Here is a 26,239-nt window from a genome sequence, read left to right on the forward strand (position 1 = left end):
AGCAGGCTATTAGAAGTGTGACACTGGCGTGGATGAAAGAAAGGAGAATTGAACCAGTGACAGCAGACGTACTCTCCAATGAAGAAAGCATAGAGAAGAGAAAGAAAAGGAAGGAGGTTCTACTATCTTAACATATAAACCTTGATGTGGCCCTTTCTGTTTTTCAAACTAAGTTGTTATTTCATCTTCCTGTTTAACCTTTTCTGGAAAGTAAGAAAACCCACATTTGGTCACTAAGTTAGAGTGAAATAAAATAAATATGATGTGAAGTAAATCATATTTGTAGTGTAAATATCTCTTCATCTTCAGATAACTCAGTTGCCAAAGCAATTTGATGATTCAAGTAATGATTTATTTAGAGAATTAAATTTTGCTTTTGGCTAAACAAGTATGGCATCTTGGTCTTTTCTCCAAAACACACACTCAGTTTTAACCCACCTGGTGTGGCTGCTTGATTGACTGTTCTCTTTAAAGATCCACTTTAGCCATTACAAGGGCAGAGCCACAGACACTGAAATATCATAGATGTTGTGAATGTCACAGATATTGAACGTCTTTATGTATTTACTGTAATAGCGTAGAATGTTATGTAGTAAGTTGCATATTTACAAATATATTTTCTACGTAGGGAAATGTAAATGAGATTTTTAAAAAATCATTCTTGCCTGTAAATATGCATTTGGAATGCACTGAATCATGGCCCTATGCTTTTGCCCTGGGTCTATAGACTGTTTTTGTTTGTTTGTTTGTTTGTTTGTTTCTAATACCTTGGACCCCACAGGTTTCTCTCTTTTTTTTTAATTTTTATTTTATTGGGGAAGGGGAACAGGAGTTTATTGGGGAACCGTGTGTACTTCCAGCACTTCTTTGCAAGTCAAGTTGTTGTCCTTTCAACCTTTAGTTGTGGAGGGTGCAGCTCAGCTCCAGGTTCAGTTGCTGTTGCTAGTTGCAGGGGCCACAGCCCACTATCCCTTGCAAAAGTCGAACTGGCAACCTTGTGGTTGAGAGGACACGCTCCAACCAACTGAGCCATCCGGGAGCTCAGTGGCAGCTCAGCTCAAGGTGCCCTGTTCAATCTTAGTTGCAGGGGGCAGAGCCCACCATCCCCTGTGGGACTCAAGGAATTGAACTGGCAACCTTTCAGTTGAGAGCCCACTGGCCCAGGTGGGAATCGAACTGACAGCCTTCGCAGTTAGGATCATGGAACCCCAACCGCCTGAGCCACTGGGCCGGCCTCCTATAGGCTGTTTTTATTCCTACGCTCTCCATAGACTTGCCAGGATACACCATCTGGCTCATCCTCTCCAGTTGAATTTCCTTTTTTGGCTGGAATTGGTCTGGAGAACAGGAGTGAACTGCTGGGGTTGAGGCTTTAGTTTGGCTACTATTAGACTGAGAAAATTTATAGCAAATTGGACCAGCCAAATTTGAAAGACCTACCTCAGACTTACTATGGTTCCTATTATAACCAATACTGTCAAATTTCAACTTGAAAAATAGTATAGAAATTTCCTTTGTGGGCAATCCTGAATGTGGAAAATCCAGCGCAATTTTCAGGACAGTCACCTTTAATTTCCTACCACCCTTAAGATAGTAGGTGCTAAACCTGGGATTTAAGTGCTTTTTGCAAGAAAGATTTCCACACCCCCAACGTCCAAGTCTTTATATCTTGTCCTAGCTGGTTCTCTATTAAGGAATATCAAAGAATGTGTCCCCTTGCCCAAGATATAAAGAAGTCACTAGGAATGTTTTCTCCTATTTTTAAGGCTTTTGCTGTGTGTGTGGGGGGGTGGGGGCGGAGGGAGGGGAAGTAGTACACAGTTTATTTGTTTTGTTATTGTCATTGTTGAGACATTTCAACTATATTTGATCCAGGCGGATACTTGTACTTGATGTTCCCAGATAAGGAAATAAGCTGGTTAGATGGGTGGGCTTGTGTGTATTTTATTGTGACACATGGTTTTAGTTTTGTTACCTATTTGCATGGCTGCGTTCGACTGTGTTTACTCCACGTGAGTGGTCATGTATTAACCATACAAGAATCATCCGATTTCAGAATTGCACCGCTAAAGGTGACCTTAATTCCAGGGCTCATCCTTCCTTGTCTCTTTTATAATGAAGGATTCTACTGGTTAGCTTGTCTTTGATTTCAGTTTTCTTTGTAGTCTTTGTCATACCAAATTTCTGCTTTGAATCGGCGTGGCCTTTAATTTACCAGCCTTATGCCCTGCCATTCACCAGTCTGTACCAGTGGCTCCAGCCCACACCCAGCTCTTCTTGGCCCTTCTACAAGCCTTTCACTGTTAGGCTTACACTCCTTTGTAGAGTATACGCTGCCTCTGCTGAGAGTGCCTGTGAACATCTACTCCCTCAAAACCAGACTCCAGTGGTACCTCCATTATAAACGAGTTGATTGGTCTATTGTTTTATTGATTGTCCCATTTCAGAGACATTCTGGGAAACTTTCTCTAAACAGACTCAAGTATTCCGTCCTCCAGGTTTTCTCTCCACTTAAACTCAGTTTTCTCACTTGGTTTTCTCAGAGCCCTTAATAATCCACACTGGGTTCTAATTATTTGGACTGCCTCCATTAATAAACCTTATGAGTGCAGAGTTGATCTCTTCTTTTATTTCCGTATTCACAGCATCTAGCCTAGTGCCTGGAAAATAGTAGGAGCCCACTAAGTGTTTATTGACTAGAAGAACCATTTGTTAGCCAGGAGACCTTCTTGGGAGGTGCTATGTAGGGTGACTTTTTTGCACATATAATGGCCAACCTTTTCTCTGTTCTCTAACATTACATCCCAAAGGAGATAAACTAGAGTTTTATCCTTACCAGCCATCCTTCACTCCTCCCCATCCTGCTTTCCCAGCACTCCCCTACACCTTCCTGCTGTGTGCAAAGCTCCAATTCTGGGAAAATACCATGCAGTGTTTTCATTCTAGAGGGGAACGATTGAAAGCATTTCTCTGGTAATTTAAGCACACAGCAGCTACCTTTGCAAAAGGCTGGTTGCTAAATTATCCCCTCAGCTACTCCTCAGTTTTTGCAGTAGGGGAAAGAAAGAAAAAACACTGGGGGGAAGAAAGAGACTCCAGCAAGAAAAGAGACTGTTTTCTTTGGATTTAGCCTCTCCACATCCTCTTCATTCAGCAACTGTAGGGTTCCTGGTGTGGCACGTTGGGCTACTTTTCCTTTTAATGTTTTAAATGCCACAGATGCCTGTCATAAACCACCTTCTTAATTATGCAGAAGTAGGGCTGAACAGTTAGTTAGCAGCCCTATTGCAATTACTGGATTTTTTCAGGTCTGCTGCTGTTTTATGTGACACTGTTTTCTAAGTTACTGATTGAGATGATATAGTGGGTGGAGTCTTTCCCCCCATTGGAGAGAGGCCTCAGAGGGCTGGGATAATGAGTCCTCAGGCAATACCAGGAATTAAGGAATGGAGCCAAGGAGGGGGTGGAAGAGACACACCTCTTCGTTTTCTTCTTACAAATGAGGCCCTCTGGTCATTTTCAACTTTCTCCTCTATCTATTCTTGATGCTGAAATTGGGGAGAAGTCCTAATCTCAAGTTGGACCTAATATCCTGATGCTCTCAGACAGCCTTGTACAGTAAGAGTCTTGTGCTGGAGTTCAAATGCTGGCAGGGAAATTTAAGAGCTGGGAGGATTTGAATTAATCTCTTTAACTTGCTGTAGCTCAACCTTTTTTTTTTTTTTTTTTTTTTTTTTTAAACCAAATGTGAATAATGCTGTATGCCTATCTTGAGCCCTGGAGGCTATGGTTCTAGGATTGTTTTAGGTATTAAAATACATAAATAAATACATACATACATAAATAAATAAATAAATAAATAAATAAATAAATAAATAAATAAATAAATGTATGTGAACTGGAAAGTAACATGCGATTGTAAAATAGTTCATCATGCATTCATAGATATTTATTGAATTGCGAGCTGACTATGCTCTAGGCACCATACCTGGCCCAGGGGATGGGGCAGGAAACAATACAAAGTCCTTGCCTTTACAGAAATGGCACTCTAGTCAGGGATACTGACATTAAACCCACTAACAAAGGTATATACTTTTAAGGAGTGGTGAGTGCTATGAAGAAAAGTAAAGTGAGGGGAGGACTGGACAGTGTGCTCGGTATGCTATTTTGGATAGAATGGTCAGAGAAATGTTCTCTTGGGAAGTGCCATTGAAGCAGGTGTCTGAATGAAGAGAGACAATGAGCCACAAGAATATCTGGGAAGATCATTACAGACTGAGGGAATAGAAGCTGTCATCACCCCAAAAAAGGAATGCAATTGGCTTACTTGAGAAACAGCAGGAGACTGGTGGCTAGGACACAGTGAGTCAGCAAGATAGGGTGAAAAGTGAGGTCCAAGAGATGCCCAAGACCATATTGTGTATGGCCTTGTAAGCAAACAAAAAGACTTTGGGTTTAATATAATCTTATTTACATTTTAAAGGAAGTATCCTCTCCTTTGAAGGCCAGTTATACTAGAAAGAAGCAAAGTGGAAGACAAGACAAGCTGAGGAAGCTATCACAGGAATTCAGGCAAAAGTTATTGTTTTAGGGTTATAATGGCAAATATATTACAACATTACATTGGTGTTCTCTGATTTCACAAGTATTTGCTTCATAAAGTAGCAGAGTTTGAAGTTATGACTTGGACCTAATAATGAATCATTGTTTATTTTGAAATTGATACATGAAATAATAGTCTTAATTTTTTTGTAAACTAATATGAAATATTCAAGGAGGGTGGGTCTTATTTTATATCTATTTGTTTATTCAACATTCAAATGGAGAGAAGGCTATGTGACCCTGGAGCCAAATAAACATTATTTCCAGCGCAGCCTACCAGACTACAGTTGAGAATTTAGGTTATCAACCTTGGTGTTCACCGGAGCCTACCTTCACTGCCCCTCCATAGCTGGGTGGCAAAAAAGTAAGCTGTGGAAGATGGGCACTCTTCTAAATGATATAAAGAACTGCACTGTTTCCACCAAAATGTTGACTGTAGCTTCAGGGGATGTGCTCTGGTGTTACAGTCTAAAGGGTTTTTATTTTCAAGAAAAGGAATCTGTTGGCACTGTGGGGTGTGTGGGTCTGCGTGTATGCATGTGGACACACTGACACTGGGCAGCTATTTGTTTCACTTTGCTTTTCCCCCTTCCCATGAAATGGAGTCATTTTGCAGGAAAATAGCATGCCAGTCCTGGCACGACTTGATTTCTTTTCTTGTTCAGAGTAGGTGCAGCAGAAATTGCTGAAGTTATGTTTGCCCTATGTTTTTCTCCCTACTTTATTTTTGTGTGATCATGTCAGTCTTTAAGCAGGCATCTTGAGAGGCAGTTTATGCCACATTTTGTGGTCTTTTTACTCTTTTTATTAAGAGAGAGGTGTTGTAGAAGAGAGGAAGAAAAAAAGTATATATATATATATATATATATGCGTATATTTATGTATGATTCTCCCTCTGAAGATTAAAGAAAATGTGAATTATGAAATTTGTAAGTGAGTGAGATTAGGCAATGGTAAGGACTTAAGGAGACCTATATATCCCGCCCCCCCCCCACACTATCTGGTTATATAACTTCCATAGCTGCTCTTCTGTATTTAGTTAATATGATCTACCATATCTGGGACCCCCTTCTATGTTGCCTGCAGTTCTTGTCTTCCATTCCCAAACTGATTCCCTTTATCTGTCACTTAGCATTGGATACCTCATAATGCTGTTTATCCTTTTCGTGCATCTCTCCTTTCTAGCCAACTGCATCATTCACTTCTTTAGGGAAAAACAAAAACAAAAACAAAAGCGTAATATGTGTCTTCTCCTATGCCCCAGCTCTGTATCAGTTCAGACTCTTGGGCTGCAAGCAGCAGAACCTGGATTAGACTACGTTAAGTAGGTTAAGAGTTTATTAAAAGGCTTTTTGAATAGCTCACAGAATCAAACTGAAGACTAGAAGATAGGTTTTCAGAAAGAATCAGCTAATCTTGGGAGATCTAGGTAACAGGAAATAATATCTTTATCAGGCCACTGCTGCTAGAATGCATGGACTTCAATCATTACACACACACACACACACACACACACACACACACACACCCGCCCCACCTGCCCATTCTTCAGTCTGCTGAAACCTCAAAGGTGTCAGGTTATGTACTGATCCTTTGGGAAGAAGAAAAAAGTCACATCACCATTTCTACAGTTTTACGAGTCCATGAAGAATGAAAAGGAGATGTAATTACCCAAATGAAAACCAGGGCACTGGGTTGGGTGACCCTAAACAACTCTCCACTGCAGTCGAGCACACTTTCATGTCCATAGGTAGAACTATTGGTTTGGTGGCAGTGATGATGTTGGTGAGAGTGGATGATAAGAAGGACGAGGTAGAGTTATAAGTAATCCTGCTTTTCTGAGGAAATGATAAAAAATGTCCTTGCAGTCAGATGGCAAACAAGTGGTGTGGCCTGTCAACATCTTAAGTTAATATTAAGCTGGACATCCTTTCTTGTGGCTATTTAGGTTTCAGCAACGTTTCCCCAACAGCCATAGTAATCAACAGTATTATGCTGTATAAAACGGGTGCTATATTCACTGAACAATATTGCATGAGCTGGAAACAAGGACACCTCACCTAATTGAACCCCCTGTGCTATGTACCTTTCAGCCCTGGTGGCATAATTGAAGCATTATCTTAGTTGTCACTTTTGTGATTTTCATCCTTATATTTTCACTTTATGGTAGCTGGATTGTGAACAAAGGTCAGACTCGTGTAGAAACCAGTATCTTACATATTTCACTATTGATACGATACGTCCTGATCACAAACATTCATACAGCACATTTCCCTATCACTACAGTTCTATTTTTTTTTTCCTTGTGACCTTGACCACATGCCTTAAATTCCTTGGGAAAATATGCTGCCATTAAAAGTGCTTCACCCATTTTGTATAAAAAAAAAAAAAAAATGACAGGCTAAAGGTGTTTTTCTTCCAATTCTGTCATATCGTTTCTATTCCCTAGATTTAAATTGCCTGGACTTCAGTTGCCTCTCTAGTTAGCAGAAATATTATTTTAAGAACAATTTAAATTGGACCTCATTGTGAAACTGGCTACTGAATCTGAGTCGGGACCTTCTTCTGGAGGGAGGTAATTAAATATTCTTCATTGATGCTATTTTAAATGTGCTGAATGAAAGGAGTTAATTATACAGCAGGGAACATGGCAGACTTCTGACTAATAATGAGCTCTATGTTTAATATCTTCTTCTTTGTTAGACTCATTAAAGTTGTTCAGACCAATCAGATGCCACGAAGTGAATGTAGACACATAACTAACCAAGTACAAATGGAAGTCCCTCACAGACGCAGGGATTCATGTCACTAACGGTGACTTCAGGAGAGGGATGCAGATATGTTGTTTTGTTCTGCGCAGTGCAATCTGTTTCGATTGGCTTTTTATTGTGATTATAGGGAGAAAAGAAGAGCAAGCCCCATTGTTATGAGAGATGGCATCTGTTAACATGGACTGATGTGTGTGCCTGGAAAATTATAAAAAAGGAGGTGATTTATGTTCTTCAGATCTTTACGTGGCCAGTCTCTTCAGAGTCTGGTACAATATGGAAATCTCTGTTCTGCTAAATCTTCACAAGACATGTGTGAATTCTGTGTCCTGGGATACACAGGAATCGTTAGAGGACCGAGCGTGGTCCTAAAGAAGGCATCTACTGTAAAACTCAGTTGGAGGGATGTGGACTCCTGAGGTCAAGTTTTCCATACTCTTACTGGTTTCTTGTGTGTCTTTAAACAAATTTTGTAAACTCCCATATATTTAAGGCACTTCCTCTTAAATTTCTCTTCCCTTTGGATCGCCTCACAGAATAGCATGTGGCTTTGTTCTTATTTATAGGACTCCCGGAGTTCTGTTCTGTCCTTTCTATGTTGGAGGTTGTAGCATTGACCTTCTAAGTACAGAAGATCAAAGGAACTTTCTTCTTCCATTCCTTCCCTGATTCTCCAAAGAAGTTTTTTCACCTGGCTGTACGGAGCATTAACAATGATTGGCTGTGAGATCAATCAGCCCATAAGTGATCTTCACATATAGGAGTTGGGAGACTTTGAAGAGTAAGGAGGGTGGAATTACTAAATTCTCACATGGGCCCAGGCAGCTGGTGTGTGTGAAGGGGGAGTGAATGCTAGAACAGAACAACATACATCATAGGGAAGGAAAAAGGCCTGGATTAAAATCTTAGCTCTGACTCTTACTAACTGTATGAACATGAACAATTTATGTGTCCTCTTTAAGCTCATTACATAGTCTTTAAAATGGGGCTAACATAGTGCCTACTTTGTAGTATGGCTGTAAGGATTCAATGAGATAAGTCATCTAAAGCACATAGTATAGTGCTCAATTATTTTATCACTTGTCAGAAATGTGATGGTTGCAGATTGTTGATTACTTAAATAAATCCAATTAAAATGTTTCATTTGTATTTATCTGAATCTTTCAAGCACTATCATTTTCCTTTGAGTCTTACTGTTCTTCCCAACTGGAGATCGAAGATAACTATCTTCTTTGTGAATGTTAATGATTTGATATGCTGCTTCTCAAATTAAGGAAAAACACTTATTTCCTAGTCAGTATTTAGAATGGAAATGTGAGACTAAGTATTTGTTTTGGAAAGCACAGTAGAATAGGGAAGAAACATGGTTTGAGCACGCTGTGGGAAGATCCCTTTGAGAAAGATAAATTCCTACCCATTTTGGAGAGGGGGTAATTAATGAGTGGCGTGTCAGCCCACCCCCGCCCCATTTTACAATATAGCCCAGCGACCTTTTTCTGGGGTCACACACTACAGTCTGCGCGACTTGTGTGCACTGCAATGCAATGGAACAAGGTTACCTTCACAGTCTCAGCTTCTATTGATTTATTTTTTCTGGCAAGACCATTTTTTAACTAAAGATGTGGTGAACATTTGCAGATAAATTCAGAAGTGTGACCAATGAAAACAAAAGGAAATGGCATCTACTTAGCTAAGAATCGTTCCAGATGGTATAGAGTTAGTTGGTTCACATTGGTGGAGATGTTGGAGGTTAACCATGGATTCGCAAACTTCAGTGTGCGTCAGAATCTCCAGGAGGCCTTGTGAAGTCACAGACTGCTGGGACCCTATCCATGGAGGTCGTCATGTGGAGCCTGAGAAGTTGCATTTCTAACAAGATCCCAGGTGCTGCTGGTGCTGCCTGCCCAGAGATACTGAGAAACAGTCAAAGTGCCTTGCTGCTCGAAATATGGTCCCTGGACCACCCTCATCAACATCTCTTGGAAGTCTGTTGGAAATGCAGAACCTCAGGCCCCACACTTGACCTGCTGAATCAGACGTTGCATCTTAACAAGCTCCCTGAGTGACTCGTGTGCACATTAAAGTTTGAGAAACACACTGATCTACTGGTTACAGGCAAGGGCTTTGGAGAATTCAGAATCTGAATCACTCAGTCCTGGGTTCAAGTCTCGGTACTGCCATTCTCTAGCTCTGTGACTTTGGAGGACGGAGTCATGTATTTATTTTTTTAATCCCTAGTTTCATTTAAAAAATTGGGACGTTCATACTTGAAGTCGTTGTGGAAATTAAATGTGATAATATATATACAGTGCATATAATTAGTCGTGCTTTTAAATGATGTTCCTTCCTTTTTATGTGTAATCTGTCCTGTGAAACCTTCCTGTTTGAAGGAGGTATTTGAAATTCTCTCTGAAGTATTTTCGTATGTCCTGTTTTGAGAGAAGCTATTTTCACAGTACAGCATTAGGTTGTCCTCACTGTGTTATTTTGTCTGAATCACAGCTGTGGAAATATGGAGTGGATCAAGCTTGCTGTAGTCCAGTCTCCTGGTTTGACCTCTGAATTTGAGGTGTGTGTGTGTGTTTGTGTGTGTGTGTGTGTAAGAGAGAGACAGACAGACAGTTTTTTGTATGCGGTGTGTTTGGGAAAGCCTAGGGTGTCTCCTTTCCTTCATAATGATATAGTATGCTATTCATTTTTAGAGATAAAATTTGGTTTGTATTATTTGACAACATCTGTTAGTAGGTTCTAACCTCACTGAGGTGTTATGAAAAGGAAGGTTAGGTCAGTTAACAAAGTGTTTTGAGGACAATGAAAGATGTTATCTACAATTGGGTGTTTGACATTATTTAATTTTTAAAAGTATTATCCTTAGTGATATTTTCTTTATTTGCTAATCAACTGCAATTCTAGTTTTTTGGGAGATACCTTAGCCCTGTCAGTGACCTCATCAATTGAGAAATAAGCTTGTTGCTTTTAGTATTTTATACTCTCAAAGCTCAGAAATTCCAAAGTCGGGCTGGGGAAAAGAGAAATATAATGGCTGCAGAGAGAAGAGGTTAAAATGAGAACTGTGCTAATGCAATTTAAGAGGGTTCATGGGAACATTATCTTCCAGGTTCTAATGCAGATCTCTGTGCAGGTGAATGAGGGGTCTTTGGACCCTGGGTGTTATTCAGCTTGGAGGGGATTTTTTTCTGAAATTGTTGGCTCCAACACAAATAGACCCCTTAGGACAGGTCTTTATAGATGCGCACCTTGCACTATAACTCGATTTTTAGCATTTACAGGGAGGGCAGTGGAGCTCTCTGCTGCTTAGTTAGCAGCCAGGGTAATCTCCATCAACAGGAATGGCAAGTCACCAAAGTTCTTAATGAGTGTCTCCTGCTGGTCCCTTGTAAGGAGGGTAGGTGTGTGGGGAAGGCAAACTACAAGACCTTAAACTGCAAATCCTTTAAGCTCTTGAGACCCAGGACTGGCAACAGCAATATCACCTGGGAGCTTATTAGAAATGCAGAATTTCAGCTCTGCTTCAGACCCACTGAGTCAGAGTCTGCAGCTGAACCAGCTCTCCAGGGAATTCATATGCATATTAAAGTTTGAAGAACACTGCTTTAAGCAGCAGTTCTTATAGAGGGAAGTTGAACTGGGCAAGCATCTAAAACCATTTGAAGTTCAAATGTAGAGAATGAGATTAGTTGTTACCAGGACAGAAAGTTTTGTAATTGGTTATAACCACTCTAATAGTTGCAGGTCTGAAGAAACGCGTTGGTGTGAGGTCAATTACCTACTTTTTTTTTCTTCTTCATTTTTTTTTTAATGTTCAAAATTACCTACTTGATTGCTGTGAAGACTGTGCTTTGCAGTTAGCCTCATCTAAGGAAATCCGATTAAGCTTCATCGACCTGTATGGCAAATCCAAGTAGACCCCAAAGGTTAAAACAAAACCAACCAGAAAAGACAATGTCATAACAAATTGGAAGGCAGAGCTAAGCTCAAAAATAAGAGATGAGGTTTTTGAATATAACAATAATGGAAATCCGATGCCACAACGAATGAGACTCCCCACTATTTGCAGCCTAGGTTTAGAAGCTAAAAGGAAAAGGATTTTTGTCTGAAGCTAGTGCTTATTCTTACACTAAAGGGAAATCTTTGCCTCTGTCCCTCAACGAAGTCAGTGGCATATCTAGGAGTGGGGGTACGGGTGGGTGTTATGGGTGATGTGCAGGTTCATCCCTCGAGCACATTTTTCATCAGTTTTTAAAAGTAATTGGTTGACCAGACTTGTCCATTCTGTGACCCAGAGACATTGGAGGAAGCGACGGAAGAGCAAGGGCAGGCCTGTTCAATACAGGGTTGCAATGGTCAGTCTCTAAGATGCGCCGAGACGTACATGTTCCCCCACCAATCAGCATCATAGGCTCTTCACAGACCTAATCTCCTCAGATTAGGATAGGGCCTCTCTTCTGAACCAAATGTACTATATTTATATTGCTTTACGACAAATGCAATTGCCCTGAAAGGCTTGAAGGATACTCTGAGCTTTCTGAAATCACAGGCAATATTTGTGTACAACATTTGTGTGCCAAAGTACATTTTTGTTTTGCTTTGTTTGGGTTTTTACTTGCCAAGAAGAGGACCAATCATTTATATCAGATTGTCAGGGCATCTAGAATCTTAAAAAGTTTAAGATCCAATAGATTGGAGGATTTGTACTCATTTTCCCAGGGGAATATTTTGGAACTCTCTCTTCCTGAGCGGTGTTATCCCTCAGATTTCTGTATTTGGGTTGGGTAGGATTCCGTGGAGTGCAAAGAACAGAAATCTGACTTAAATAGCCTCAGTCAATAAAACCAAGTCACTGACTTGTGTGACTGAAAAGAATGCCAGGCTCACTTCAGGTGAGACTTGGTGCGGGGTTCAAAAATGTCACCCAAGGTGTTATTTCTCTCTTTTTCTCCTCTGCCTTTTTTGGTATTTATACCAAGGCTGGGTATTCATTCATCTGATTCTCAGATGGTGGTCAGTAACTCTAGGGCTACCTGCTTTCTCATTCATTTCAAGTTGGAGAAAAAGAGAATCTTTGTCCCATCGATCTCAGGAAAATAGTTTAACATTCATTGAGATGGGACTGATGTAGGTTAAATGTGGAGTCCTGAAAACATCACTTTTGCCAGTGAGAGATGTGATTTAGCTAGAGCCTGTACTCTGTCCCTGGAGCTGTGGCAGTTTCCCCCCAACTTCATGGGTCCCCAGACAGAAATTGTGGGAATTAAATTCTGAGGCAAGAAGTAAAAAAAAAAAAAAAAAAAACACATCTAGCAGCCCGATTTCCACGTGGTGCTTTACTCACACTACTTTCAAGACCTCACATCAAGAGCATGAGGTAGGTTTTGTTAACTCTGTTCTATAAATGGAATATCTGGGAATGTGGCAATGGTCAGTTTCTCATGCAAGAGTTCTGGTTTGTGAAGAGGGTACTCAGCTGGGGTTTGGGGAAGGGGTAAGTGGGAAAAGAGCCAGACTCATTCTTCTGTCAGCAAGACTCCGCCCCCCTCTGTGTGGTCAGAATGACCCATGCATTTGCATGCTCAATGCCTCTTTTCACCAAACCATTTTTTGTCTATTGTTATATAGGAAAAGTAGAACCTTTCCTAAAACCATTCAATTTCCTTAATTAAAAAAAAAATTGCTGCCATGTACTGTTTATATGAAAGAAGTAAAATAATAGATTAAAACATTTTTCTGGTACAGTTATTTGATTCTTACATTAAACTCTATGCCATGAACATGGATCTGAAACCAATTAAAATGATTATTCATTGATTTTCCTGTTGCTAAATTAATCAAGGTCTTTAGATGTGGTAAAAATAAGAAACAGTTTCAAATTGGAAAACCAAGGTATGATTCAGGAATTATTTTTTAGTTAAATTACCTCTGCAAAATTTCTTCTTTGAAACTGAAATATCCCCCTTAATAAAACGTTGACAATAGAACTTTCTGTAACACAAAGTGTATCAGGAAAATCTTTGACAAAATAGTCAAAAGGAACTCTCTTACAGAACACATAGGTCACCTTAGTTCCAGAATTTAACCTGAGCTAGCTAAGATTTTTAGAACCCAGAAGCAAATATCATGGAGACATATATTATAGAGGAAGTAAATCATTTGATTATGCCTTATTCTGAATATAATCTCTCTGACATAGATTCTCATGAACTTCATTCACTATGCAAAAAACATGTATATGTCCTCTACTCCCCAAGAAGACAAAAAAGCATTTCCAGTTTAACTGTATTTTTGTTGTTTTTATGAAATCACTCGATTGGATGAATATTTGCACATTCCAACTACCCAGAGGATTATTGGTGAAAATCTTTGCCTGGTGGTCTCTGTGGCAAGAGAAGGGACAAGAAAGATTAAATGTCAAAAGCAAATTTGCATGACTTGCCTGGTAGAGAATGAATACCCTTTTATGCTTCTAATATTTCTAGAAAATAGTTAGATTTGAAAGGTAGGTAAGAAAGCATATCTCCACTTTTACAGTAAGAGAGCGGACACTGCTTAAATTACTTGCCTTCAGAGAGTTTGGGGAAATATATTGATATTTGTTTCATAACTGCCTCTGTCCTCTACACCAGGCTGTCTAACATGGGGTCACAGGAAACTAAACTTGTGACATAGCTCCTGTCCTCAGGGTGATCACGATAAGGTTTTGAGAAAAGACAGATTAATATGAATTAGATTTTTTATGTTATCCATTATCAAGACTTGTTTGTTCTACCTCCACAATAAATCTTAAATTTGACCACTACTCACTAGTTCTGCCTCTATCAAACTAGTCTATATACCAATATAATTTCTCACCCAAACTATGACTGCACCCCCAGCTGATCTTCCTGTTTCCAATCCTTGCCTCACACCAATTTATTCTTCATATGGCAACACAGCCAGCCTTACCACTTAAAATGTAGACCACATCACAGAACCCTTCCTTGCTAAAAACAAACAAACAAACAAACAAAAAGAGGCCTGATGACGTCCCAGTGCACATAAACTAAAAATCTAAACTCCTTTATACTGCTTGGAAGTCTCCATGATTTTAGCTTTGTTCACATCTCAGATCTCGTGGGCTATCAAACTGCCCCTTGAGGTCACTACCCTCTGGCCACATTAACCTTCCTAGTCTTTGAAGGTGTCCCAACTTTCCATTGTTTCTGTGTGAAATATACTTCTTCTACATGTTTAGGTGGATGGGTCCTTCTCATCATTCATACTTCACTTACATATCATCTCTGTGAAGAGATTTTTCTTGACTACCCTGTCAAACAAAAGATATCCTATTTACTGTCTTATTTATGTGGATATCATCTATCTTCCCCAATTTCAATGGAAAAGTCCATGAGGTCTATGTTTCTGTCTGTCTTGTTCATCACCCTATACCTAACATCTTACAATAATACCTCATATTATAGTAGACACTAAGGCGGTACTAAATGAGTGTACTGGAAATACTACAGGATTTTAGACAAATGTAAAAGCATTCGGGCTTGGATTATTTCTTAAACATTTTGAGCAGTTGTATCAATTGGAGTAAGAGTCTTGAGATTGGATAATATTTTAATGGATGTGAGAGGGTTTGGGAGTGTGTCCATGATTGGGGGAATCAACTACCTTTATCTGTACTCTGATAAGAAAATACAGGATACATTCCTTTGGGATTAAAAAAAAAAATCTAAACTGCCTGCAATTATTTTAAAAGTTTTTGCAAGAACATTTTTTTTTTAATTTGGAGAAGTTTTAAAAATCAAACAAAAAGTAATAAGAACTAGTACTTAATGTCTTAACCAAGTATTAATTTGATGGATTTTCAGAAAAGACCTCATTAAGCTGTGTGATAAAATGATTATTCAGTGTCACTTTCATTGGGTTTTCAGCAATTATCTGGAACAGTTTTTAGAATGAGGCAACATTTCCCTTTTCAGTAGCACTTGAAACCTCCTTGATGTTGACACAGAAATGCTGATAGGAAAAGGTGAGGAACAAAGGGCGGCAAGTCTTGATTCATACATACTAAAAATATCACATCCTCCTCGAGAAGGTTTAGAAATATGTCAAAAGCATTTTTGAAAAATTTTTCCCCTGTTAAGACCATTCACAAATAGCTTTTGAGAGTGAAGTGGCAATGGAATTTTTCTCACTCAAGCCCATCTCTGAGCATATAATTTGAATTAAACCTGTATATATGATTTTCTAATTAGATTTTCTCCTTTTGTGGCCTTTTTAAGCTTTATATAACCTTTGTCCCTCCTTGTTTCATTAGTCCTTCAAATGGCAACATCTCACTGAGAAGGGATCCATTGTAGTATTTCCATCATTGTGAGCAGAACCACAAAATCGTTCTAGTGTGTTGGAATTTCCCATCAATGAGAAAATGCTGTCTAGGATATGTAATTATTAGTTGATTCTTATTTAACTCTGATGAAAGTACAAATTTCCCCCAAGTGTTTATTTACCAGTTAAAGCACAAACAGGTAATTTATTTTCATTTGGATAAGGAGTAGATAATAGAGAGCTGGAATTTCCTAAATTAGGTGCATTTTTGGTAGTTAGTTCTATAGTTAATCTTCTTAATTTATCACTTAGAATAGGGCAATTACTACAATATGGAAATGAGCCAGGATTATTGTATCACTGGGAAGTGATTGTAAGTTTTAGGTTTGTGACAAGGAAGTATATTGAATTACCTAAACTTCTGTGTTATTAATTACTATAGTTTTTGTGCCAAAGTCCATTATGTATTACATCACATTTCAAAAGGTGATTTCTCCACCCCCTTATCAAGCAACCTTGTATCATTGGTGGAGTTGATTAATGTTGCCTTTAATTTAACCGAAAGTGGTTGATCAGTAAGGTCAATTTTTATAGATTTATTTCCATCATTTATGTGGCAAACCATTAGTTATCATTATCTAAATTAGCATAGTTTTTCATGAAAAGTAAAGGGCGTCAATTGCTTTATGGATTTCTGAGAGCACTGTACACACATAACTTTTCTTAACACACATACTTTGTAGCAGTTACCTCATGCTAGGTTTCTATTTCTATTCTGCAATTTCTCCAGCAATCTAGAGGTATCTGTGTCAGATAGGACATGATGAAAGAATAACATTTTAGAAAATACAAAAGAGTGAGGGCTCTGGAATCATTAAAAAAAAAAAAATCCACATTATTATAGACAGGATTTCAGTGAATACCAACATAAGGAAACAGCAGTGGGGCACTTAGGTAAAAATGGACCTGTTTCCAGAGAACAGACAGGACTATATAGAGAAAACAAAGAGAAAGTTGAAGTAAAAAGAAAGGAATGCAAATACCTCCAAGTCTCTTAATTTGAAGACCTGTGCTATGGGTTGAATTATATTCCCCCTACACCACATGCAAGTTAAAATGAAGTCATTAGGGTGGGACTGAATTCAAGAGGACTGGTGTCCTTATAAGAAGAAATGTGGGTATGGACATGCATAGACAGAAGATGCTTTAGAGCAGGGGTGTCCAAACTTTTTTCAACGGTTTTCACCAAGGGCCATATGCAGTAAAATACACAAACAGCTGGGCCACTCACTCGAGGTGAAGTACATATTGCTTCACCTGGTTTATTTAAGTAAACTAAATATATTTTTGGAATTTGCTGCGGGCCAATTAAAAATGGATTGTGGGTCACAGTTGGGCCGCGGGCCGCAGTTTGAACACTCCTGCTTTAAAGAGATGCAGGAAGAAGACAACCATCTTACAAGGCAAGGAGAGATGCCTGGAACACATATTTCCCTCATAGTCCTCAAGAGGAACCAACCCCGTTAACACCTTGATTTTGGGCTTCTGGCTTCTAGAACTGTGAGACAATGCGTTTCTGTTATTTAAGCCCCTGAATTTGTGTTACTTTGTTATGACAACCCTAACAAACTAATACAATCTATAAATTTTGACTAATATTTCATATTAATCAAACTATATGGAAGCTTCCCAGGATACTAAAACCTACAGACCTTCCCATTAACTGTTTCTTTGAATTTTGGAATACAGAATCCAAAGATATTTAGGATCGAAGCACAGCTTTATCCAAGCTTTTTTATAATCAAAGATTCAAGGGCACATTGATTGGGAGAATTGATTTCCATACATATATTTTAAAAAGAACCTCATTTTATTGTGATGAGACTAAGGCTCAAAACTTGTTAAGCCTGATTCTGAATGTGAAGTAACTCAGGGGTGAGGAAGTACCATTTGTGGGAAATGTAGTTAAATAGTGTCAGTCGTACTGTGGGACTCTGGTGTTTGAGTTATAAAATAGCAAAGTGAATCCATCATGGAGATTTATCCTGAGCTAGCTTGCATCTGGCCCAAAGGTGACCCATCAGGTTTGCCATTTTATAGCGAAGTCCATAAACTCCCTATTCTGCATAGCCCAGTTTGTGTTCATATATGTCATGGCGCAAATCAGTCTCTGAGGTATGTTGGTGGAAAGGGTATGTGTTTTGTTTTTATAGGTTTTTTAGTAATGAGAATCCAAAACCCATTTCTTTGGTTCCTCTGAATATTGAGTTGAGCAGTTATTGATAAGGAGTAGGGTCGTCGAGTTTAGAGTCAGGGCCAGCCTTGGTGAGAGATTAGAGGCACCTTTCTCTGACTCCATAAATCTCCCGTCATCTCAGATCTTTCATGAAGTCCTCTGACTTCCTCTGTGCCTTCCTTGCAGGGAGCAGTGATGAGGGTTAGTGTTAACTGAGCACTTAAAAGACATAAATGTGCTCCACACAACTTGTTATAAATGTTATGCTGACATCAACCCTTTGACATTCATGCTATTATTATTTTCAGTTTACAGAAGGAGAAACTGAAGCTTAAAGAGGTTAAGTGGCTTGCTCCATGTCACATAATAATAGATGCTGGAGTCAGGACTTTAACCCAGTACTGACTGAGGAGCTGACATTCCTAAGCAATGATCCCTGCTGCCTCCTCTAAAAATTTCCCAGTCATCACATTTCTTCATCAAACCCTGCCTAGTCTGTCTGACCAACGAATCCCTGATAATGTAACAATGAGTTATAATGGATCACGCCACTTGAAGAAAGGACATTTTCATAAACTGGATGTTTATGAAATAATGTGTTAACAGAAAGAAATGATATTCATGGTGAGACTTTCTCATTCCCATTCTGGCAAATTGTGTAATCTTGGACAAGTCATGACCTCATGAGCATTGGTTTTATCCTCTATAAATGTCAGGGTTGAATTAACTGCCCTCTAAAGATCCCCTCAAGGCTTAAAATTAGAAGATTCTTTCACATTAAGTGCAACTCCTTTTCAACCTATATGTACACTCGGCCCTTGATCGATCCTTTTCATAAGTTGGCAATTGGAAATACAAAGTCACAATAAATATGAAGAACTGGGTAAGTTGCTTAACAGCTCTTAGCCTCAGTTCTCTCATATACCAGATGAGAATACAAAGAGTACTCCCCTCATAGGTTGATATTGCACATGCCTAGTAAAATGCCTGGAACAGAGCAAGTGCTCACTAGCTATTGCTATAATAATGTGATAAACACTCATGTGATGAGTTCTATTATCATCTCCCCAGGGAAATCACAGTATGACTAAGGTTATAGAAAAAGCACCCATCACGACTACTTTTATTTTCAATCATAAGGCATTTTATGCAGAGTGTGTATTTTAACTTTGTATTCTACAGGCATTGGTATCTCGCTAAAAGCTGGGCAGTGTTTATATCAAGCTGTATATCCTCCGTGTGTTCATTTATGCATGCAGACTTTCACCCCCCTCTGAGCCATGAGAACAATAGACACTTTAACAGTCTGAAACAAGAAGGATATTAGCTCCATGAATCTTTATTTTAAATTACATTTCTGTGTTAGAGGTGTCAAAATGGTAGAACAAGTTAAGCGAGATTGTATTCCCCAGTAGGGCTATTGATGTTGGTTACAAATAAATTGCTGGTGCAGGTGAAGATAGCAAAGTCCATGCCATCTTTTATTTAGCAAAGCATTTATCTTAACAGCTCCTTCTGTATGCTTTCCTTTCTTCTGTTTCACATCAATCATATTTGACACGTTGCCCAATGTCAGGGTAAAAATGCAGTATCCAGTTAATCAGCCAGATGTTTGGCCTCACGCTAGCTGAAACATCTGGATGTGTAACTAAATGTTACATTCTTTCATCCAGTTATTTTGTGTTGTGTTGCTAGACAGTGCCAAACAATAAAGCCCAGAAATCTTTCTTCTATTACAAGAGAAATCATAACATCTTGAGTCTGAGGTCCCAGGACTAAGCCCTAGTTCTTCCTCTTAACAGTTGCACAGCCTTGGGCAGAATTAGAATCAATTGAGATAAAGTGTGTGGAGGCATTGTATAGATTCTAGAAGCTCTTGTTAAAAGAACTTTAGTCCCTTACTTAGCCGTACAATGGTCAAAAAATTTGTACCTCCTGGAAAAAAAGTTAAGAAGGAATAAAGATAAATAGTCTTTAGAAACCCAGATTTCAAAACAAGAAATGATAACAGTCAAGATGTATCAAGTGCCAACAATGGGCCATGAACTCTTCGAAATCCTTTGCATGGATTTAACCCTAAAAAGAAACCTATGAAATGGGCACTATTATGTTTCCCATTTTACAGACAACATAACTAAGGACTAGAGAGGAGTCAACAACTTGCCCAGGATCAGGTCAAGATTTGAACTCAGACAATCTACTCTAGAGTCTACATGCCTAAGCTGCAACATACTCTCTATATCACCTCTGAAACCAAAGCATTGACTTAACTTCCAATAATATCACTTACTAGCCGTGTAAGTAAAAAGGGATAGCATTACCTACCTTAAAAAGATTATAATGAAGATTGAGGGAATGCATGTAAAGTGCTTAACAATGTTGTTTATGGTAAGCACTAATTAAAAGGTAGCTGTTTTTACTGACTAGGTTATATATTATTTGTGATCGAACAAATATTTCCATATTGATTTAATTTGAATATTAACTTCTGAAAAATCTCACCTCTCGAGAACCCATCCAAGGGGATTTTATTTAGAAGAAAGTTCCTAGATGGTTAAGCTCTTTTGGTCAATTCTTGATCTAGGCTATTACTTGGGGTAATTGAAAGCCCTCAAAGTATTTTATTTTTTCTGCTTCATTTCAATAGAAAAATATGTTCTGAATATGGAAGTTTCTATTTATTTTTTTTCCTTCATTTTCAGGTACAGCAAACATTTACTGAGTTTGTATTAATGGGAAAGAATGTTCTGGGCTCTCTCTCTTCCTCCTTTTCTTCCTGATCCCTGTTTTTCCTATCTTAACAATTTTATATTTACAACAATCCTATAACATGACATTTATTTTTGTGTGTGTAGTTTATGACTCAAGGCTTTTAAATAAATTGCATCATGTCTCATAATAAAAATGAGAAGCAATATTTTAATCCATCTTAGGAATTGAGGCCTAGTGTTTTCTACAACAAAACATGAAATATTGCTATTATTAGTAAGTATAATGTGAAAGCTACCATTTATTTGGTATTTACAATAGGCCAGATATATTGTTATATGCTTTGCATATATTTTCTAATTTAATTACCTCAAGTTCTTATGATTGACGCTTGGGTATCACTGGGCAACTCTTATGCTCACCATGTTATCTTATGATCTAGGGTCTCTAGTCATTTTCATTACTTTTGTTCAGAGTGACCTTTATTTGATTGATTTGCTTCTCAGAAGCCTCCATTCCTCATGTTGTGAAGAGCACGAGTTTATAATTAGGGAGTAAATTTGGTCATCAACTTTGATGGGACAATGGGCAGAGCTGACATGTTTTAAAGAGATGTTACAGAGTGTGCCGTCTTTGTGTTGGGCTGGTTTCTATAACAGCTAAAACAGCTTTTGTTCACACTCAGCCTGGGTAAATCACAAGATTATGATATTTTCAGACCCAAAATGAAAACGATGCATTCTTGTTCTTTTAGTGCCATCATAAAAGTCAAATGTTTAATCTCAGGAGGAAATTTAGAAGATGGAAGTAAAACCTTAATGAGATGCAACATAAATAATAGAAGTTCCTTTCCACGAAATGACTTGTGATAAGGTTTCTTCAAGGAAATAAACTATAAAATAGAGCATTTTAGAAATTTAAAATCCACAGGGGTAAACATTGCACTTTAAATATGTAGTGTCAATAAGATTAAACATTTTGCAAATAGAAGGGATTAGGTCATTAGTATTCATATAAATGTTATTTTTCTAAAAAGCTAGAAATGCATTGCCAAAAAAACCATTTTTTAAAAAAAAAATTGATATTTTACAAAATTCTCAGTCCGTGAAATCTGAGAAGTTAGTAGACCACAGCAAAAAAAGGATTCTTTCTTATCCTTTTTCCAACCTTTTGTGTAACAGTCCTATTGTTTCACATGCATGCAGGCATGTACACAGACACATGCCAGTCACTGTTTCTCCTTGTGCTTGTTAAAGGGAAGGTACTCAAGAAATGGTAGCTATCCTCCCTAATTATATTCTTCTTATTATTATTTAAATGCAAATGATAGAGGGAAAGAGCAAACTTGGGTTGTTAAAATACTACAGGGAAAGCTCTCAAATGTTTATCCCATCTCATTTTATTTTGCCAATCACTCTAAAGTGTCCTCATTTATTGGTTTAGAAATCCTGTAACAACACAAAATTGAGTTGTGTCTCCAAAAAACATTTCCCCAAGTTTCTTAGTCTTCTATGAGATTGTAGTAAGTGCTGACCCCGGGGTATACGAAATACAGATGGTGCTACTTGGCTTCTACTTCCCAAGTACAGATATTGCCTAAGATATAGGTGATTGTTTTTGGTTTATAATGATTAAATTTGCAGTCAGGTCAATTGCACAGACACATATTTTTATGGATGGTTTTTATGACTCTTGCCTTAGAAATTTAAATCAGGTTATTTGACAAAGGGGAGCAACAAGTTTTGGTTGTTGCATAAAACACTAACCTAGAATGGCTGGATTTTGGTACTGATTTTGAATTTTATCAAGAGTTAATTATAAGGAATCAATCTGCTGTGCCATATTTGTAGATAAAATGGCTAATCTTCCCATTCCTGGGCCCTTCTTTTCTTCCATTCCTTCCTTCCTTCCTTCTTTACTTCCTTCCTTCCTTCCTTCCTTCCCTTGCAGTTCTTAACCCCACCAATTAACTTCTTTTTCAGTGCAAGTCACATTACCCTCTGCCTAGCTGTAACACCAGCTATAGCCCTAGTCAACATAGATGGAAGATAAACCCAGAAAGAAGGAATATGAAAGCTCAAAATTGTGCGTGGACTTCTAGTGGCATCAATGTCCTCAACAAGCTCAGACACCTTGAGGTTTCACAATTGAGCTCCTTAGAATTGACTGATACTGTCTGTTGATATCCTTCCAGCATTTAGTAATAACACAGACACCTGTGTATAGGCGAGGGGTGTGTGGTTCCTTCTCTCTCTGGTTCTTTCTCTGTTGACACTGACAAGTGCTCCCAGACATAACTGTGAGGCAACATCATGACACCATGAGCAGTCGCTTGAAAGATCTAGGCCTCTTTTGTGCCATCTGTAACATAGGGTAATATCAGGGTGTGTTTCTATCTTCCGGGGCTGTTGAGAACATAAGGTGAGTTAATACACATGGCAACTCAGGTTCTCAGGTTGTGGGAGACCTTCTCAGACAAAGTGGGACGAGTGAGTGCTTCCTCTGTGCCAAATATAGCGCTAAGTATTTTGTGCGCATTGCCCCCTTTTATCCTTGCAACCACCCAATGAGACTGTCCAGGTTTTAATACTGAACGTTCTGTATTCTGAGAAAGTCTCAGGCACAGTGAGACAGTCGGTCACTCTGGCACTCAATAATTATCAACTATTATTCTGATTATTCATGTGGCTATAAAAGAAGTCAAAGATTGTAATGTAAATGAAAGTCTTTTCCTTTACATATGATGTAATTTATATTATATGTGTTACATAATGTGAAGTCTCAATGAGGACAGAGAAAATAAAACTCTCAAGTATGATTAGTTTATTATTTGTGACGTGTTCTGGTAATATTTTCTTCCTTATTAGTCAAAAATAGCCTTGTGCTTTTTCCCCGTGGCATAGTTTCACAATAGAGTGTCTTTTAAAAGACTAAGTTGGTAAAATCCATCTCTTGTATTAAATTATCCTATTCTAAAACCAGATAGCCTGATTAAAACCAGCCTTTTTGCTACCTCCTACCATTTCACGAAAAAGGTTGCCTTCACACTTAGTTTCTATTGCCATCTTTTGTTTGGAGTGTGTGTGGGGGTGTGTTATTCATCATGGGAACTATGAAAGCCTACTTGTCATTGTTTTTTGTTCTTTTTTTTTAATCTCTGCCAGCTGTGTTGTCCTAAAGCTCCTGCTTTCCCTGGAATGCAGCAGCTTCCCCCAATTCCCCGGTTCTGCCTTCAGTGTCATGCTTTAATGCTGCACCCTCATGCCTTTGAAATGGTGTTTAAAAGAGTGTTTGTGTTTAAAGTCCATTTCCAATGTCACCTCACTTAAAAATGATTGCAGGAGGTAAAACAACATTGATAGGGAAAAGAACCATTAACATCTCTGTAATTATTTATCTTGTGCATAAAGCAGTTTTCCGTTGTTGGGTTATAATCTTTGCCTGTATCGTGGAGATCTTTATCCCTCACCTCCCCATTCAGCCGAAGCTCCTGGCGATGTGTTCAATTTGATAAATGAATGTGTTGAAAGATATCATAAAAGGTGTTGATCCTCAGTTGTATGTGGCTGTGGTGTGTCACGTGGCCGATTCTGAAACAGTAGTGGACCTGAGCTTTGGGGGAAAGCCTGGAATGGTAAAGCGTGAAAGTTAGCTAATACCATTGCCTTTTGTGGCACACTGTGGATGAAATACTATGACTCTTTCTATTAACTAATATGAAATTCTTTTCAACAAAAAAATTTTGCAATCTATGCTCCCTATCATCTTCTCTCCTGTATAACAAATGACCAAGTGAAAGTAGTAACTAAAAACATGGATTTCTTTCTATTCCAGGATATTCATACTTTGTTGTAAAGTTCCTTTCAAAATGTGTAAGGGAGACATTAACTGCCACTCTCTTAAAAAAGGAAAGCAAACAAACACAGTCATCAACTAATGCCATGTAAACTGGGTTCAGTTTGGTCAATCTTAGAGTGACCAATCATCCCTATTCTCCTGGGACTGTCCCAAGGTCAGCACCAAAAGTTCCGTGTCCTGGGAGAACCCTCACTCCAGGGAAAAATGGGGAGGCTTAGTCATCCCAATTTTGATTGTAGTGATCAGATGTAATACAGAAGCAAAGATATGCATTTTCCCTTTTAACCCAATGCTAACTTTTAAAGACAACGTATACTGTTCGGCTGGTCCTTGAAAAATTGGTTTGTGTGTGAGCAAGCAAATGGTTTTTGGGGAGGAGGTAGACCATCTGTTAGACTAGCACTGCCCCTCTGTCTCTTTGTTGTGGTTCCAATACCTATGTAATCCACTGTTCCTTTCATTTGAGTACTTACTGTTGAGTCCTAGGTGACGGACCCGCCCTAGGACTTCTTCAGCAAGGCCTCTTATAAGATGATTGAGTTTCTCTAGCTTCCTGATGTTTCTGGCTCAAGAGCGTTATTCCCTGAGGCCAATAGATCAGGTTTAATTTTTTTCAGCTTGATATTCCTGAGAATTCTACTTCCTTCATTTTCAAGATTGAAGAAAAAGAAAACACTGGCAGTTTATTTCCCTAAATATGAATCTTTAAAAGGATACTGGAGAGTGAAACTGACTATTTTAACTCCATGGGTCACCACAGATGGGACTGTCACCCATGTAATTTACATGTCATATTTCTAACTTGGCATCCTCTGTGTTAGGATTTACCCGTTTTGTTTGCTTGTTATGTTAGTGGAATTTTATCTCTTTGGCTCGCTTTGTTCCTTGCTCCCTTTCCCTTGCTCAGTTTCCATGGGAACATTTCTGCTACACTAAGAGGGACTGGAGGTTAGTGACATGGAGCCGTGAGTTTTGAAGAGAGTTTGAGCCTTGGTTTGAAGTGTTTGCTTGGTCCTCAGATATACAGGGTACTGTGTGATAGTTATTCTGGCACTAACTACACACAACACATCAGTTATTCTTAAAATGAGCAAAGGCCTCTGGGAGGTGAACCCTAGTACTTTCATCTCCTGCAAGCCAAGCCTTGGCATTTTCTTTAAATTAAACAAAAATAATGGGAAATATTGTCCCTGAACATTAAAATTGGGCTGGGAACAAAGAGCCAAAGGCTGTTAGAAGAAACTATACTAAAGGAAGTGGCAGTATCTTTGGGGCATTTTGGTGTCACATAAATGATGTTTATTCTGTTTTTTGCTAAGATTATTTTAATGAGCTCCTTCCTCCCAAACCTCCCATCATTTCTGAACTTGTGTGACCATCATCTCCTGCCGAGTCTGTGGGAAGACCAACCATTATAAACCTCTCTTTCTTATCCTCACATCCTCAAGAAGAAAAAATTATATTGTTATTTTCCTCAAATAGGGCAAAAGGGAAAAAAGTCATTTTGATGCAGAAGTTAATGGGAGATGGGAGGAGGCTGCAGTGATGATTCCCAAAATACACTAATGTATATTTAATATTCCACTTTGATTTGTACCACCTCAAGTTAAATAACTACATATGTTTAGAGCATAATTCTTTTCATAATCGTATTAGCCTCAATGGGAGAACATTTGTATTATGTTCCATAATTGAAAATGCCAAATGCTTATTTTCATTTACCGAGTGTTTT

The 26,239-nt window shown here is 38.5% G+C and overlaps 1 protein-coding gene across 31 annotated transcripts in view; it reads left to right on the forward strand.

Moving 5' to 3' along the window:
• Positions 1–26,239, forward strand: part of NRXN3 (neurexin 3) — a 1,519,061-nt gene that overhangs the window by 1,057,185 nt on the left and 435,637 nt on the right. The window lies entirely within an intron of this gene.

Source organism: Rhinolophus hipposideros, assembly GCF_964194185.1.
Source record: "Rhinolophus hipposideros genome assembly, chromosome: 5".
NCBI classification, from domain to species: Eukaryota; Metazoa; Chordata; class Mammalia; order Chiroptera; family Rhinolophidae; genus Rhinolophus; species Rhinolophus hipposideros.